Source organism: Protopterus annectens, chromosome 3.part0 (genome assembly GCF_019279795.1).
Source record: "Protopterus annectens isolate FY-2018-M chromosome 3.part0, PAN1.0, whole genome shotgun sequence".
Classification (NCBI taxonomy): Eukaryota; Metazoa; Chordata; order Ceratodontiformes; family Protopteridae; genus Protopterus; species Protopterus annectens.
In genome coordinates, this window is record NC_056731.1 from 137,128,676 (window position 1) to 137,141,511 (window position 12,836).

Genomic DNA, 12,836 nt, shown 5'->3' on the forward strand with positions numbered 1-12,836 from the left:
GCACATCATCATGGATCTCATTCACAAAGACATTGGTGGCCTCCAAACTTTTGATCCTACCCAGTTTGGATTTGCTAGGGCCAGACCATGTCTCCTAAACCTTGTGGAGTCCTTTGAGACAGTTACCAAGGCAGTAGATGAGGGTAAGGAGGTCCACACAGCCTACCTTGTCCTCTCAAAGGCTTTCAACACCGTTCCCCATTCTGGTATTGTCAACATACACATCCACCTGTACATCAACCCCTACGTCACAAGATGTTATGCAGAGTGGCTCATGGACAGAACCCACACAGTGAGGGTAGCATACCCTAGTTCCTACTGTAAATCAGTTACAATTGGCGTCTCACAGTCCTCGGTCATAGGGCCCCTCATGTTCGGTATATGCTTCTCTGAGGTACAGGCTAGCACAGAAGGACTTACCCTGAATAGGTTTGTAGATGACTGCAAACTAGGGGCTATGCTTGATTCACCAGCTGATACAGACACCCTTCATAAGGGTGTCTCTGGGATGGATAACTGCTGTCAATAACGTGGCCTCAAGCTGCATGCCACAAGGTGCATAGACATCCCCTTTGGATTACACCAATCACCCACGGACTATCACATAGGTGGTAGTCCCCTACATACATAAGACATAATAAGGGATCTTAGAACCCAAGTAGATAGCATCCACTCCTTTGATAACTATATTGCCAAGGTGGTGTGGATATCCTTCTACGTGGCCACCCTAATCTATAATGGGTTTGTAGCCAGAACAAAGGCATCCATTGTGCCTCTCTACTCATGACCTATGAAACACATTAAAGGGTACAACACCCCATTTGGGAGGTACATTATGAGACAACAGCAACGGCTTTAAATACCACAATGTTACCACACCAAGAGGATTACTGACCTCCGAAGGATGATGTATGCAGCCCAACTACAGAAACCCCAACTGTACTCATTTGCATACCGCATACTCAGAGGTGATCTCTGCTGAACATATAAGGCCCATGTCCAAAACAATATTGATGGATATGCTCCACATAAACAAAAGCCACTGAGGCTCACATGCTCTGGGATATGTACCTAAATGCAACAATGATTAGGACGTGCTGGAGGGATACATTCCTGACCCGGACACTCACCATGCTTTGGAACATGATTCCTATGTACATCAGGCAGGGACCTCACTAGCACTCTTCAAGAGATACCTCGATGGGTGGATGGGAGACAGACATGTACACCAGGGATCACTGCAGTGGCTCTGCTGTACAGAGGCACAGAAAACAAATGGCTCTGCTGTTCACAGGCACAGGACACTAACCTGGGGAGGTGCCGCAAGTGAAAACACTGTAGTTAAGCTTACAAATGGACTTGGCCAGACATCATAGTACCTAACTATGAACCTATGAAGCTATTACATGTCCTTTGTGCATGGATAATTGACTAGCTCTTCCATTTCAATTAGCTATTATGCTGATACACTGTCTGGTGACTACAAGTCATGTGTATCCATTTATTGTGTATTGTACATACCAATAGACATACCTGATGTTTGCATAGTATAACAGTAATGCTATGTAAAATGTTAGACACATCTACCTACAATACTGTACATTTCACATTTTTGCAACAATATCCCACAGTGCAAATCATACTTGCACAGCAGGACCACCTTAGACATGTTATTCTCAGTTATACGCCCATACATATGCCTACTGTCACATTATATCATTATATACTATCCCCTGTTATGGCACGTAATTGTTGGACAAACCCTGCCACTGACAGCGGCTGGAGTGGAATTGTGTTTAAAGTCCTTATGTAGCATCCCTTGTGGTGTATGAGGTTTTTACCTTGTGGCCCACAGCAGTACACACAATTTCTACGAGCATTACTGTGCTCAATAATACATCACTACATAATACCTTTTCCCACTATATGCATTGCGTACACTTTCATTAATACAGAACAGGCACTACATACACTAACATACTGAGTGTTCTACATACGTTATAAGTATTCCGAGTTGTCTATAATGTTGTGTCTTTTGGCTTTTGCTGGTTAGGGGTCGCCACAGCGGAACTCAGGTCTGCTAATAATTGGTAGTTGATTTTTACATGCCGATTTACCAGCCCTGACGCACAACCTTCAACGAAGGTATGTCCATTCACGCATGTCTCCACGCAGAAGATGCTCTAGCTGAGAATTGAACTGGACAGCATCTTATTGTGAGGCTATCAGTCCCATTCCTTTTCTGTTTTAACGGTTTTCTCGTATGTACATATGGTTTGAATGTATGACAAGCCATCCTTTTATACGTAGATACCAGTAATATGTGGTGTTCCGGAGTAGATGATTACATGCACATCAGCTGTGCAGCTACTCCATTAGCCAATTACATGGCAACAGTGGGGTATAATTGAATACTCTACTTGGCCATTGTCCCTTTGCCCTACCTTCGAGGAAGATGGCCTGGATGTGTTGTTTGTGATGAATTGCAACAGCTATATGGAGAGACACAGAGATATTTTAACTTCATGGCCCCCGTCGATTGTGTGTAATGGCTAGAGGATGTAGTTCTACATGTGAGTGTAGCTGTTATATCAGCCGTCTGATACAGGATTATTGCAACCAAACCCTGTAACATTGGCGTCTGTTCCATTGTACAACAGCAACGATTTCACATAGGGCCATTATAGTGTGTCTCTCACAAGGTATGTTAAGGCTTCTGCAGATGTCATAGAGTGAGTGGATGTTTGTGATGTTATTACAGTCTGTATTGCAATTGTTTTGGGTGTGGAGAAGATGTAGGTGGGTGTACATATCAGATGAAGGTGTGCAGGAACTGCACTTATATATATATACCATATGTGTGTGAGGGCTCCTTCCCTAATTGAAGACCTATCATTTAGTAGACTAATACTATGGTTATTGTAGGCTTATTCATTAAGCCATTGTTAATTAGTTCCTGTATAGCATGCAGGTGATGTTGGTCCTTCATTCCCTTGGGAAATACATTGGTATGTAATGAAATGTTGCTACATGAAAGCTGCCTCGTGTATTTCTGTCACAGATATATGCACTCATTGAAGTTGTGTTGGTGACTGAACCTCTTTGGCTTGGGTTGCCACCTTTTCAAATGGCCATAGTGGGACATTTGCAGGACACACATTGGATTTTAGAGGCTGACACATACCCACGGTCAGTACAAAGTATAGAACTTTACATATATGCCTATATCAAAGCTTATATTCTTGTAGCGGTTTACTTGCTTATCCTGTTTCTTGTTACATGTAGGTATTTTAGATACAGATGACTATTTTATGCAACCATTACATTAAATATGGAACATGCAGAACGTCTTGAGATTATAGGACATTAGTATTTGTACTAATTTTGGTCAGGACACTACCGCGCATAGAGGGACTGCCCCTCGCAAGCTGGGACAGGTGGTAACCCTATCTTTAGCTCATTTCCATAGCGCATATTTGTAATAGTGTATTATAGCAATAACCCATGCCTGGGTGTGGGTAATACTGAATTTACCCATGGCTGGTGTGGTTTGGTCACAAGGGTGAAGCCCGAGTGGCCAAACAAAGACAACAGTGGGTAAATCCAATATTACCCACACCCAGAAGTCGGTTATTGCTATTACACAATGACATTATTTAAGAAGAAAAATAATTATTTTTCTTAAATAATGACATTGTATGCCTCCTTGCTGCCCTTCTGCTGCTGTCTGGTATTCTGCAGCAGTTCTGATGTACTGCGCATGCGTATGCTTATGCAGTACATGAGAGCTGTGGGCAAAAGCAACGGATAAAGCAAGATCTCCATTGGTTTTTACAAAGTGTTTCACTATGTTAAAGGAGTTTAACATAGTGAGACAGCTTTAAAAAAGTAACAGAGATTCTCCATTGCTTTTTTAAAGCTGTCTCCCTATGTTGAACTCCTTTAACATAGCAAGACACTTTGTAAAAAGCAATGGAGATCTTGATTTCTCCATTGCTTTTGCCCACAGCTCTGATGTACTGCATAAGCATATGCATGCGCAGTACTCCGTTGCTTTTATAAAGCTGTCTCACTATGTTAAACTCCTATAACATAGCAAGACACTTTGTAAAAAGCAACAGAGATCTTGCTTTCTCCATTGCTTTTGCCCACAGCTCTGATATACTGCGTAAGCATACACATGCGCAGTACATCAGAACTGCTGCAAAATACCAGACAGCTGCGGAAGAGCAGCAAGGAGGCATTATACAATGTCATTATTTAAGAAAAATAATATTTTTTTTTCTTAAATAATGTCATTGTATAATAGCAACAACCCATTTCTGGGTGTGTGTAATGCTGGATTTACCCACGGTTGTCTTTGTTTGGCCACTCAGGCTTCGACCTCATGACCAAACCACACCAACCGTGGGTAAATCCAGCATTACCCACACCCAGGCGTGGGTTATTGCTATAATATAGTCTCCATATCCTTTGTTCATAACGTTCGGTCGTGGCAGAATGTGTGATTGCTATGGCCCATATTGTGCACATATTTGAAGACTTCAACCACTGTATACAGCATACCCACAGATTCAGGAATGCACACACTTCCAACAACCACATTACCGTTCACAGACTCCCAAACCCCACAATACTTTACACTCAAAGTCGCGACAGTCAAGCTCCCAGAACTAACACAAACACAGAACACACACACACACACACACACACACACACACACACACATACACACACACACACACACACACACACACACCGCTACCCATCACATCCAAACAAACCATCCTACACTACATATGGCCAGGTGGCCATGCCCCCATACACACCCCATGTGGGTGGCTGTGCCCCCCCCACACCACACCTACTGTAATAATCTACCTTCGAGATAGCACGAACAGACACACGAAGCAGACACACACACACACACAATACAGTCCCACGGAAACACACACCGCACTCAGAACACACACTTTCACACACTACAGCAATCAGAAACACACTTAAACACAGTACCTACCTGGACCACAGCACCAGAAGCACTAACTAAATGTCCCTTAACATCGTGATAATAGAACTCATGGTTCTAGTGTTCCGGTACTGTGGTCTTTCGGTCTTTAAGCCTTGTGATTACATGTGTCTGTATGTAAAGCATTCGGTATTTGGTAGTATCCTATTTATATGTACCTCCATGGTTGTGTACATGTTGTTAACCTATCTATATATCTGCATATATATATATATATATATATATATATATATATATATATATATATATATATATATATATTGTTGTGTATCTCTCTGTCACCCTTTCTATCTCTCTCTCTCTCTATATATATATATATACATATATATATATATATATATATATATATATACATATATATATATATATATATATATATATATATATATATATATATATGGACAGAGAGAGAGAGAGAGAACACACCTTTCGTTGGGTACATGGCGGTGTATACTATTTCCAGAACTCCGCCCTTTTGTGTTTTAACCTGTCACAATACACACCTGCCATTGATACATCTCAGGTAGTTTAGTGGCAGGTGATTGTGTACATGGTTGCGTGTTCTACTCCTGGCAGTGGTTGTTTTACCTCTCAGAGCAGGCACTATTAGTACAAGGGTGAATAACACAAATTTCAGTGGTTCTGGCCAGCTTTGCCCATGATCTGTGCGATATTCAGCAAAGCTTAGACCTGTTTTGCGCATATCAGTGTAGTCATGTTTAAACAACGCTTACCGACACTTGCTGGTGCAAAAACCCACTAACATGTGCTTAAACATGCTCTAATGACCTGCATCCAACATCCATTATTCGGGACATCAGAATTACGTAACAGCCCTTGCAGGTCGTGGAACCGGGAACATGCACGAGACAGTCAGTGGCTTTACCACTGGGCCATCTGGGATATGTACAAGTGTTATGGTGTTTAGTATGTGGACTGTACTATGGCTGTTCCTCCATATTGCAAACAAATGTGTAACTAAGTTAGTTTACATATGGATGATACCTATTAATGGTATGTCCAAGTGATGCTTAATGGATGTGCTCCAGCTATGGGAATCCATGTCACAGTGAGCCACACACTGTAATGTGCTACACCTTGCCACAACCATAACTGGAGAATGCTGGGGTGACAGATACCTGTCATGGGTACTCCCCATGCTTTGGAACTACATCCCTGATTGCATTATATGGAGCCCCTCATTAACACACCAGGGAATCCTTGCAGAGTGGGTGGGGAACAGTGGTTACACCCCAGGGATCCAGCAATTGGCTCTGCTCCACAGAGGGACAGTTAGTTAATCAATGGGGTGGTGACAGCAGTCACATTTTGGCTAGGCTGATGAATGGCCTCTGACTATTAGGCATGTACCTACTGATGTACCTAGGAACCTATACATACAGTATCAACACATGCTGTTAGCTTAATTTACTGTTCAGGTGTTGACTTACCTTGTACCAATAGCTGTTGTGTGTGCAATAATCGAGGGCTGCCTATGTAGGATGTACACAGTAGACCACCTATACATGGCAATTTACAGGTGGTCATGTGTGTGAGCCATCCATTTTACTGTGTCTGCAGGTGGAGAAGTGTGTCAGTCCATAGGGGCCTACACTGTCAGTGTATGTGCTATACGTTCCCTCTTTGCCAAGGCATGGGCACATTGGGCACGCCTCCGTCTTCCTACTGGGGCTGGCACAGTGTGTTCGTGGTCTGAATCCCTCTGTGCCTGTGATGACCTTGGCAATTGTGGTGGGCTGTGAGGGCCTTCACCAACATGTCCATGCTGCAGCTGTTTCTGCAGGATCATATTATGAAGCTTGGCACATACTATGAAGATGTGGGCACACATGCCTGGAGAGTACTGCAAGGCTCCATCAGATATTTCCAAGCAATGGAACTGTGATTTCAGCATCCCAAACACACGCTCTATGATGATTTTGGTTTGTGCATGTGCCTCATTATGGCATTCTTGCATGGGTATGTGTGCATTTCTGATGGGAGTCATCATCCACAGCTCCAGTGCATAGCCAGCATCCCCCACAAGGTGGCCATATGGGATGTCCCCCCTGACAAATACCTGGTACAGCTGTGAGGCATGCTAGATGTGGGAGTTGTGGTAGCTTCCAGGGCTGCCAGCACACACATCTGTGATAACGCCCTGGGCATTGCACATGACCTGGCAGTTGATGGAGTGGTATCCCTTGTGGTTTATGTAGCTCCTTCCATGCTCACTGGGTGGTGACTTGATATGTATGTGCGTGCAGTCTATTGCACCCAGTACCTCCGGGTAGTCTGCCACATGGTGGAAGAGGCGCATATTGCTAGCCAACTTCTCCTGAGTTCGGGGGAAGTATATATACTCATTGACATGTGGTAACATGGCATCCAGGAACTGGTGGAGTACCCTAGATGCTGATGACTGTGAGATCCCCATGATATCTCCAGTTGGCCTCTGAAAGGTACCTGTGGCTAGTATTCTCAAGCATACATATACCTTCATGTTCCCCTCTGTTGTATCTGGCTCTAAGGCGTGGCTGGCACAGCTCAATGATTTGCTGTATGATGTCCCTGTCCACCCTGTAACGCTCTACTATCTCCATATCATCTAGCCCCTGGTAGGTTACCCTTGGTCTGAACACTCTTCTCCTCCTCTGAGGCCCAAGGTGGATGTCAGCATCATCCTCCACACCACCTTCTGTCTCCAACACATGGTGATGAATCACAGCTATGGCAGCTCCCAACAAGTACATTGTAAAAGTTCTCTGTCTGTTTACACTGATGGTGCAGTGTTTGGGAATACACAAGTGTGTGTGAGGTGCCTTTACACTTTATACTATTGTGCTTTGGAAGCTGATGATGTCATAGGGTGTGCATGTACAATCAGAGCTGCAGTGCATCTTATGTGTTTTACCGCAGGTACTGCTATTGTGGTGCCTTTGGTGTTGAATTACATTTAGCTGCCATGGATCACCTCTTGCCCTTGCCTTCACTTTTCATAACGATTTCCCTCCCATTGTCAGGCATGCATCCAGCAGCCCGCTTTCTTGTTTTGTACTTTCCCAACCCAGGATTGTGTTTGGGAAATGTGTTCTATAGCTGATCTACTGCAGGTTTGATTTGCTCTGTGGTGACAGTTCTCTTTTCATTGCAATCTGGCACCTCCCCTATCCTGTTCTGCAGGTTGCTACTAGCAGCCTTGTTAGCTACCATCAATGGCCCACTGTGAGTTAATAGGTGTTAATTACTCAGTTGTACTCCAATTACCCTCCTGCGGCATTTCCTTATTGTCTTCCGGTAACCTTCTTGTTTCAGCTGTGGTGCACGCCGCATGCAGCCATTTACCGGGTTTCGAGCGCGTTGTCATCTACGTACACATGCACTTTCATTCACCTCGTGTGCTCTCAGCTAAGCAAAGCTATGGCTACATCCACACCCCTATCCTGCAGGTGAAGACTTTTTCACCAAGAATGCTGAGAGGAAACAGTGGATGGCATTCAGGCTAATTAAGTCAGGCTGGCATGGGTGTTTCAGTGACAAGTGGCAGCATATGGAGTTGTTCAGTGAAACTAGTCAATTTTATGCAGTGTTACAAATGTGGTTCTTTCAGAAGGTAAATGCTATTTGTTGTATAACTGTGATCCTAATAAATGGTTGCACCAGCACTTGTGTTTGTCATTACTGGGTCAGGACATGGGAGAAAACTTTTTATTGCAGCTATTTTTTCTCTCACTCATGACATAAAACTGCATACTTCAGTCTGAAAATGTTTAATAAGCATATGGTCTCACATTTTATTAGTGCAGGTAAGAGTATGAGGACCCTGATTTTTATTGTTTGATTGACAGGGACTGCATTGAATGCCACAGTTTCTATCCCTCCTTTTTGAAGTTCGAGAATAAAATTTGATGTTGCTATTTTTATTTAAATAAAAACATCCTGAGTTTTCCTCTGTCATTGACTTTGGTTATTTCTCATTTAGTACCAAGAAAGTGTTTGTTGTTTCTCAGTTTCACTGAGTTATTGATCCCATCCCTTTCAAAAGTCACTATAGAGCATACAGTAGCAAAACTGAGATGTTAACAAGCATGTGCATTTGCTGACGACTCTTTAAAGACATGTTGACCAGTAAAGAAGAAAGTGTGAAACAATAAAAACTTGGAAAAGAGTGCAGTAATGCTTTAATATATTGCTTGTTATATGGCAACTGGTATGTGTGTGTGTGTGTGTGTGTGTGTGTGTGTGTGTGTGTGTGTGTGTGTGTGTGTGTGTGTGTGTGTGTGTGTGTGTATGCAAAGTGACGGCAGAAAGTAAAGTTATTGTATCATTTGGTTGGTGGCCAGTTTGGATATCTTATTACAGCAAACTGTTCAAACGTTAGCAATGCTATAATAAGATATCCATATTTGCCACTAACCTCCCCACCTGCACAAATTACTGCTTTGTTCTTAAGAAAATAAACTGGTTAGAGCTTCCACAGCTTTTCTGGTACACACAGCTTAAGAAAGCTCACAAAATACTATGCAGTGTCACAAAAACTCCAGCAATCTCACAACATATATAATATAACATGGGGCTGTCCCACAAAGAATCTGAGATTTAAATATCGGTACTTAGCAGAAACACCAAAAAGACAGTTCTGAAAGTAATGAGGGTTTTTTTTTCTGTCTGTATATCTAAATCATGGCATAATACCCTGCTATCTATTAAAGTGGAAACATTTTCAAATATACAAATATGCTCTGAAATCATCTGTGACTCAATTTAGACCATGTAGCTACCATGTATATCCAAGGTTGCTGCCTTATTTTACTGATGCTCTATTACAACCTACTGTTTCTATAGGACATATCTGAACTATTATCAGAGAAAACTCTGTCAAGAACACCTTAAAAAATATTGAATCTACAGCCTCATAAACACTATATTAAAAAATATAAGTTTTCATTCAACAAATCATGCACATTGCATTAGATTTTGACAGCACTAGTAAAATCTTAAGACTCCTCTCAATCTCTTAATAATGGATACTTTTGAACACTTACAACTATATCTCATAGGTGTCATAGTCATCGCGGGCACTTCTACTTATTATCTCACTTCTCCACTTCATCGAATACCATACTTATCTTACACTTTTGAATAATTATACTGTATATGAATACCATAACAGTAATTTATACTGCACATAATATAATAAGATATGTTCCTATACTAAATCTTGATGTACATCAGTTACATCAATGATGTTATATTTATCTGCAGTAACTCTTCTAGCATTACTTCCTGTATTAATGTTCATTTCCTTTCCTCGCACATAATATTATACAGATGTATAAAAACAAGAAGTATATACACTTAAATATCTCTATTATAATGCATTACTATGTACAAAACTGAAATATTAACAAGCATGTGCATTTGCTGATGACTATTTAAAGACATGTTGACCAGTAAAGAAGAAAGTGTGAAACAATAAAAACTTGGAAAAGAGTGCAGTAATGCTTTAATATATTGCTTGTTATATGGCAACTGGTGTGTGTGTGTGTGTGTGTGTGTGTGTGTGTGTGTGTGTGTGTGTGTGTATGCAAAGTGACGGCAGAAAGTAAAGTTATTGTATCATTTGGTTGGTGGCCAGTTTGGATATCTTATTACAGCAAAACTGTTCAAACTTTAGCAATGCTATAATAAGATATCCATATTTGCCACTAACCTACCCACCTGCACAAATTACTGCTTTGTTCTTAAGAAAATAAACTGGTTAGAGCTTCCACAGCTTTTCTGGTACACACAGCTTAAGAAAGCTCACAAAATACTATGCAGTGTCACAAAAACTCCAGCAATCTCACAACATATATAATATAACATGGGGCTGTCCCACAAAGAATCTGAGATTTAAATATCGGTACTTAGCAGAAACACCAAAAAGACAGTTCTGAAAGTAATGAGGTTTTTTTTTTCTGTCTGTATATCTAAATCATGGCATAATACCCTGCTATCTATTAAAGTGGAAACATTTTCAAATATACAAATATGCTCTGAAATCATCTGTGACTCAATTTAGACCATGTAGCTACCATGTATATCCAAGGTTGCTGCCTTATTTTACTGATGCTCTATTACAACCTACTGTTTCTATAGGACATCTCTGAACTATTATCAGAGAAAACTCTGCAAGAACACCTTAAAAAATATTGAATCTACAGCCTCATAAGCACTATATTAAAAAATATAAGTTTTCATTCAACACATCATGCACATTGCATTAGATTTTGACAGCACTAGTAAAATCTTAAGACTCCTCTCAATCTCTTAATAATGGATACTTTTGAACACTTACAACTATATCTCATAGGCGTCATAGTCATCGCGGGCACTTCTACTTATTATCTCACTTCTCCACTTCATCGAATACCATACTTATCTTACACTTTTGAATAATTATACTGTATATGAATACCATAACAGTAATTTATACTGCACATAATATAATAAGATATGTTCCTATACTAAATCTTGATGTACATCAGTTACATCAATGATGTTATATTTATCTGCAGTAACTTTTCTAGCATTACTTCCTGTATTAATGTTCATTTCCTTTCCTCGCACATAATATTATACAGATGTATACAAACAAGAAGTATATACACTTAAATATGTCTATTATAATGCATTACTATGTACAAATGTTTAGAGCATACTTATGTTTTTAAACTGTACTATTTTTTGCAATGTATAAAGATTTTAGAATATACTAATAATTGTAATACATACTTGCTATGTCTCCTTGGAGCTTTCCCCAGGCCACCTGTGAAGTTTTATTTATTTATTTATTTATTTTTTTATACCCAGTTGGACTTTCCTGGCAAACAAAAGCAATAAATATCTATTTTTATGTCTCCATCTACATATATCTGTATACAGACACACACACATATATATATATATATATATATATATATATATATATATATATATATATATATATATATATATTTTTTTTTTTTTTTTCTCTCTCTCTAGATATATATGTCTACTGAACCCTTCATTTAAAAGAAGTGCAGTGAAATAACTATTTCTGTTTTCCATACTTGTAATAGCAAAATTCCTCATTGTCAATTTACATCGATCTTGCTTATTGTATAAAATATTTCATGTAGAGATAATCATACCTCAACATATGTTTATTCATTGTTTTCTGTTTTTTCCTTTTTTTTTAGGTTAAAGTACAATTTCTGATAAACCTCAATGGGACATTGTAGCTCCTTAAGTTTTAATGAGCAACTCAGACTTCAACATAGTACATTTATCTACTTTTTTCCATACATTTTTCAGGCTATAGTAGCATTTCTCATTAACGTCAGTGACTAGCTTTGTTCCCCATATTTTACTGAAAAAAAGGCTTAAGTAGTTTGTGCAGGCTTTTATGAAGGTAGATTTCTATTCTAGTTCTAGTGTAATTTTTAACTCAGTTTTTATGGAACACTATTTTATTTATGTATGTAAGCACTGTAAATAGAATTTTGTTAAGAAGTATTGATTTTTATTGATTATGCTCTTTGCTTATTTTATTTTTAGTTGAAAGGTTTGAAAAGCAAAAATTACATCTATATTATGGGAAACTCAATTTACTAGGTCTCTATTTTATTTTACTTTTTATGTATTTGCTTATTTATTGATTGATTCATTCAGCTTTTTCTAATATGAAAATGTTATTTCTAGGAGTAGATTTTCGATGGCAGTGCTGTGTGAGGGATTTTGCCTGAGTTAAGTGTGTAGATTTATTGTGTACACTCTATGAGGT

General features: G+C 39.7%; 1 protein-coding gene across 1 annotated transcript in view; it reads left to right on the forward strand.

Moving 5' to 3' along the window:
• Positions 1–12,836, forward strand: part of MALRD1 (MAM and LDL receptor class A domain containing 1) — a 3,217,568-nt gene that overhangs the window by 1,919,860 nt on the left and 1,284,872 nt on the right. The gene's annotated exons all lie outside the window — the stretch shown is intronic.